Source organism: Lathyrus oleraceus, chromosome 3, assembly GCF_024323335.1.
Source record: "Lathyrus oleraceus cultivar Zhongwan6 chromosome 3, CAAS_Psat_ZW6_1.0, whole genome shotgun sequence".
NCBI classification, from domain to species: domain Eukaryota; kingdom Viridiplantae; phylum Streptophyta; class Magnoliopsida; order Fabales; family Fabaceae; genus Lathyrus; species Lathyrus oleraceus.
In genome coordinates, this window is record NC_066581.1 from 214,893,440 (window position 1) to 214,899,889 (window position 6,450).

The window sequence follows — 6,450 nt, forward strand, 5'->3', positions numbered from 1 at the left end:
GCTAATAGGGAGTTGTTCAAATAAGATAATCAAGTTCAAGAAGGTGTTAATGAATGCATTTAAGATTACTGACCTTGGAAATATGACATATTTTTTAGGGATAGAGATTTTTTACTCTGAGAAAGGAATCACCATGCATCAATTAAAGTATGAACTTGAACTTCTGAAGAGATTTGAGTTAATAAATTACAAGTCTGCAATCACACATGTTGAAATAAATCACAAGCTGGATTTTGATGTGGAGGGTGATGATGTAGATTCTATAAATTTTAAACAGTTGGTGGTCTCATTGAGATATCTACGTAACACCAGACCTGGCATTTATTATGCAGTTGGAATGGTGAGTATGTTTATGAACAAACCAATGTGGTCGCATTATCAAGCTGTTGTCAGGATACTAAGGTATATTAAGGGGTGTTCACAGGTGTTTTTAGCAAATAATCAAGAGTTTGAAAGTCTTTGAGATTAACTCGAAAAATCTCAAGATCGATTTTATGTGAAAATTGTTACTGTGAGTACGTGTAAGACGTGACTATGAATGTATGGTTGCAGACAATGCGTAAATAGACTTTAAAGACGATAAAGTTTAAATTTAAGTAAAATGAATTTGAAATAAACAACATTAAATGAAATGCAGTAAATGACACAAAAGATAAAGGTGTTTAATTAAGGAAACATAAAAGTACAAAAGAAAAGAGGGACACAGACTCACATGATTTCTCACAAACTTGTTCGCTCTGTAGCTTGGGTACACCAGTTCTATAGAGAATGTATGTGAAAACTTGTGAATCCTTATTACAACAATTGAGTCTACTATAAATACGAACTAGAAATAATTGTCTTCGACGGTTTAACTCTACAGGATCTGACACTTCATTTGAATGCATGCAACTCCTGACTCCGCGTCTTTCCACATCGTTAAGGCTTTGAAAACTGCTGAACCATTATCTCACATTCTCTAACTACTTAGAGACTAGCAATTGCTTACTCGAAGAAGGCAGTTGCTGAGTGTATAAATCTTTTCATATTTGGTTTTCTCAATCTTCTAAGTATTCAAAGTCTATCGGAGAGTCATCTCTCGACATGGTGTCAAATAGTCACTTAGGTCTATTCCCGAGACTGTTTCAACTTATTTCTCAAGATATTTCCTTGAGGTTTCCCAAACTAACATCTTTAAGATGTCAATCAAGAACATCTAGTCGACGTGTCATCATTGTCGACCTTGTCTATCACTTGTTACACTTAGTATTTCATCAAATGCAACATTGACTTGATTTTCCTATTAGATAGAAAATCTCAAGCCAACAAAGGGACTATGAGGTATGGCATTTTTTTCTTTTGGTGCTAAATATGATTCAGAGCTTATATGTTATTCAGACTCTAATTGGTGTGGAGACAGATTTCACAGAAGAAGTACTTATGAATATTTCTCTAAGTATCTGGGAGGTCCCATTTCTTGGTGCTCCAAGAAGCAATCAGTGGTTGCATTATCAACATGTGAAGCTGAGCACATTGCAGGTGTTTTGTCTATGTGTCAAGCGGTTTGAATTATGAATTTATTGTAGGACCTGAAGATCAAGGTGAGCAAACCTGTGAGGTTGATGATTGATAACAAATCAACTATAAGCCTTGTCAAGAGTCCAATGATGCATGGAAGGAGTAAGTACATTGGCACGAAGTTTTATTTTCTACATAATCAAGTTCATAATGGTGTGTTAGAAGTGGTTCACTGTAGCACTCATAAACAACTTGCAGATGTTTTGATCAAAATAATTAAAATTGAACACTTCATCAATTTGAGGAATGAAATTATGTTGTTGACTTTAATTAGTTGAATATGAATTTATGGATGATGTTAGTTATGATTCAATTCAGTTTCATTTGCTTTAAATTTGATTTACATTTAAATTACATTTAGTTAGATCTATGTATATAAGTTAAAGCTTAGTCGGTTTAAATATAGAATTCATTATAACCATTTTTTATTTGAGAATAAACATTAATTACAAAAAAAAAATCTTCTCTTCTATCTTTTTCATTTTCTTCATTCTTATGCACCAATACTTTTCACATAAGTTGTTGTCTGGTAAGTTGTTGTCTGGAAACAATACAATATGATCTATAGATAAAATTAGTTCCATAAAACTAGTGCTCTTAAAAAAAGTCAGAAATGTGCCAAAATTAAAGAGAAATTTAATTTCTCTTGGAATTTACTATGATGCACAAGGTTATTCATGTAAAGTTAAAGACGGGGTCTTGAAGAACACGATGGGTCTAATGTTGATAATGAAAGAAAATCTTGAAGTTAGTGTGTATAGGCTTATACGGAAGATTCTCTTGGGAATTTCCAACACTATCTATAATGATGAAATGTTAAAGGAAAATCTATGGAACATGAGGATGACACGCATCAACGAGGAGAACATGATGAAAGGTTAAATTTTTAACTCCACGTTCTTTCTCTCAATAGTTGATTAATGAATTTGTACAAATAAAAATCTAACATGTTTTTATTACAATCAAAACAAATCAATCATTTCGGCTAATCACCACATTAATATAAATAGTTAGGACTGGACAAAAAACCGTGACCCAGCCCAAACCGCAATAAACCGAAAAAAATAAAGATTTTGGGCGGGTTTAATTGGGTCGGCGGTTTAGCGGGCCAAAAACTTGGGTTGGTTTGGTTTGGCATGGGCGGGTCCGGGTTAGGAAATGTGAACCGCGGGTACCTTAACCTGCTCACTAACAATAACAAAACGATAACATTTTATATTAGGTTTTTAGTAGTTGATATGTACTCTCATTCTTTCAGTTTCATTACTGCCTCTCTCTTTGTTCTCTCCCATTCTTTCTTCCCATCCAAATCCCTAACAAGTCACCGTCGAATACACACCTTCACCTTCATCCATCCCCTCAACCCACACCACCACAAACCTTCAGAACCACCCACCACCACCATATTCAAATTGTTTTATTACTCACAACCAGTCTCTACGAACAATCCTAAAGAGACACGATTCTCATTCACTCATCTTGTTCAAGATTTACTTTTTTTTTCTTGTTGTTTCGAAGATTAGTGTATTCTTATTGTTTTGGAGTTTTCTAAATTAGAGTTTTCTCTATTTATCCGTTCTTGTAAGTTTTGTTTGCATCCTTCTAATTATTTTTTTATTTTTGGATTTTATTTCATGTTACCGACAAATCCATCTTCATGTTACAAGCAAAGGTACGAGCTATGGTTAAAGGTTTTTGTTTTGAGCTTTTATTTCTTTAGCCTTTGTTGTTTTCAGTTGTTAATTTAGATTTGTTGATTTAGTTTTGTTGTTTTTGAGTTGTTCATTTAAGCTTTAATGTCTGGTGTGTCTTGCTTCAGTTATGAAACATTGGTCTCTATGGAGCTGTGTTTTTGGATAGCTTTTATTTAAACAATTTTTAACCTTAATTGTTGTTTTGGCTTAAACATATGGAGCAAGGACTAAATCGTAGGCAAGGAGTTACAAATAAGAAAATATATCTTGGAATAGGTTTGTTTTAAATCGGGACTATAATTATTTACTATGATATTTTATTCCAAAATTTGTTATCAATTTTCATGACCGGTTCTAAAATCTAGACATACTTGTTTATTTTTATGTTGTTGTTGTATAGATATAATTTGCAATGAAATTCTCCTTTCATGGTGGTGTGTTGATATTACATGGTATGTTCATCATATTATACTATGGTGTTTCACTATAATATTTTTGAATGATTTAATGTGTTATTTATAACTTGATTGAATATAAATGAATGACCATATGATTGCTGATTAATATGACAGGTTTAGTGCATGGATTGCCTATGTGTTATACAACTATTGTGAAGTTATACAGTATAAAATGTATGGTTAATTTATCAATTGAATTCTTTAATAATTGTTATTTTCATTTTTGTCCAAACTTTTGATTACAGATTGTTTTATATGGTGTTTGATTCTACAAGAATTTTCTAAATCTTTTGTCTTTAGGAAGCTAAACTATCATACATGACTTTTAGGTAATGGAGATGGAAGTATTTGCCAAAAAAGGTTGGTACTGCAACGAAAGGATTGAGCATTGCATTTGTAACTTTGATAAATCAAAGAGTAATTATCCTATGTTGAAACTTCTCTTTACTGCAAACAAGTTCTTTAGCTTGTTCTTTTTGTTTAACTTATATTTATATGTATTTTTTTAGATTGAAGAAAAAGAGTCTCCATTGGTTCGATATTGATGAGTAATTCAATTGTAAATTAATTAATTCCCATTAAGTTTTTTTTTTTTGCTTTTGATTTGTATTGGCCAATTAATATTATTAGTTATTGTATAATTTAATATTTATAAGTTGTATAGTATTTAATATTCAGCAGGTGGGTACAATTAAAAATAATTTTGACATAAGTTGTGTTGTTCAAGTTGAATGTTTAGTCCATTATTGAATTTGAAAATTTTATAATGTAAAAACTGTATCGAAGTTTTATGAAAAAGTTAGAAATTTTAATTGGATCTTTAAATATTTTTAGTCCAATAACCCGAGGAACCCATCCATTTTAACCCGCAATCCGTCTGGACCCAACCCAGCTAAATCAATGTTAAAATTGGGCGGAAATGGGCCACATTAATGCATCCGCGGGTTGGACTGTGTGTTGATTTTGGGCCCGAACCCGCCCAACCCGGCCCGTTGTCCAGTCCTAGAAATAGTATTCTCTCCTTTTTTTATAATTACCATTTTCTTTATAAAAAAATATTTTATCATAACTAAGTATATCTCAAAATCTTTATTTTACTAATTTAGGATTATGAGAAGAATAAAGTATAATCAATTTAATATTTGTATATATATTATGCTAATTAATTTGTTGGCACAAAATTGAAAAAATGAAGATTAAAAAAGAAATAGAAGAAAGAATAATAAACTTTCACTACTCTGTTAAAAAAGTTATAGTAAAATAGTTGCACATATATTGCACTATAATACTCACTGGATATAACTGTTGACAACTATAGTACTATATATACACAATGTCACATATGTGAAATACTAAAATACTCAATTACCTTTCAACATCATCCCTTGATTCAGGATTTAACTAATCAAAACTAATAATACCAATTACATTCCTTAAGTGGAGAAATTGATCAGTCTTGATCATTTTCGTCAGAACATCTGACAGTTGCTTCTGAGTGCTACAGTGCATAACTTCTAGCACTCCATTTTGAACTTGACTTTTCAGAAAATGATACTTAGTCTCAATATGCTTACTTCTCCTATGCAACACTAAGTTCTTGGCAAGAATGATTGAAAATTTGTTATCAATCATCAGCTTCAGAGGCTTGTTTACCTTGATCTTTAGATCTTGCAGTAAATTCAGAAGTCAAACAGCTTGACATGCAGCCACAACACTTGTAATATATTCTGCTTCATAGGTTGACAAAGCATCAATTGGTTGCTTCTTGGAACACCAAGTAATATGACTTCCCATATACTTAAATAAATATCTAGAAGTACTTCTTCTGTTAACTGTGTCATCATACCGATCAGAGTCTGAGTAACACATCAGCTCTGAATTAGCCTTTTCACCAAAAAGGAACAAAACTTCATACTTCAGAGTCCCTTAATATACCTCAGAATCCTTATAGTAGCTTGGTAATGAGACCACTTCAGTTTACTCATGAACCTACTAACCATTCTAACTGCATAGTAAATTCCAGGTCTGGTATTACACGTATTACACAAATACCTCAAAGAGTCAACCAACTACTTGAAAGTTTTAGCATCTACATCGCCACCTTCAGAATCAGAATCCAATTTGTGATTTGTTTCTGCAAGTGTGACAACATCCTTATAATTCAGCAACTCGAATCTCTTCAGAAGCTCAAGTTCTTTTTTCAGGGCCTTCACCCACACTTTCTTCTTGAGAGCTTCTTAAATACTCACTGGTTCAGAGTCTACTAATATGGAACAATGAACGACTTCTTCCTTAGAGTCTACTTCAGTATCTTGCAACATATCAAACTCTATAAATCTTATTGGTATTTATCAGATTCTTTGTAGCCTCTGAACTTATTCATAATCTCCTTCTAATTCTTGACCCCCCTCAGAAGTTAGGTCACCTTCAGAGGCTCCATCTTCAGAGGCTCCGTCTTCATAAGCTCCATCTCTAGAGATTGGATTACCTCTATACTTTGGATCATCATCATAATTTGTATCAGAATCAGATTCACCTTCAGAATCAGACTTGCCTTCATAGTCTTCTTCATCTTTAGAGTCACCTTCAAAATCTGACTCATCTTCAGCTTCAGAGTTATATTTTGAAGTTGACTCATCTTTAGCTTTAGAGTCATCTTCTGACTCTGCTCATCTTCAGAACCCTTAGATTCTGACTCATCTTCAGAACCTTCAGAATCTGACTCATCTTCTAATTCTGAC

General features: G+C 32.6%; 1 long non-coding RNA gene across 1 annotated transcript; it reads left to right on the forward strand.

Annotated features, from left to right (window-relative positions):
* Positions 1 to 2,808: 2,808 nt before the first annotated feature.
* Positions 2,809 to 3,886, forward strand: LOC127129087 (uncharacterized). Its single transcript, XR_007806148.1, has 3 exons — positions 2,809 to 3,527; positions 3,652 to 3,703; positions 3,824 to 3,886. It is a non-coding gene; the product is annotated as an uncharacterized LOC127129087 (long non-coding RNA).
* Positions 3,887 to 6,450: the final 2,564 nt, after the last annotated feature.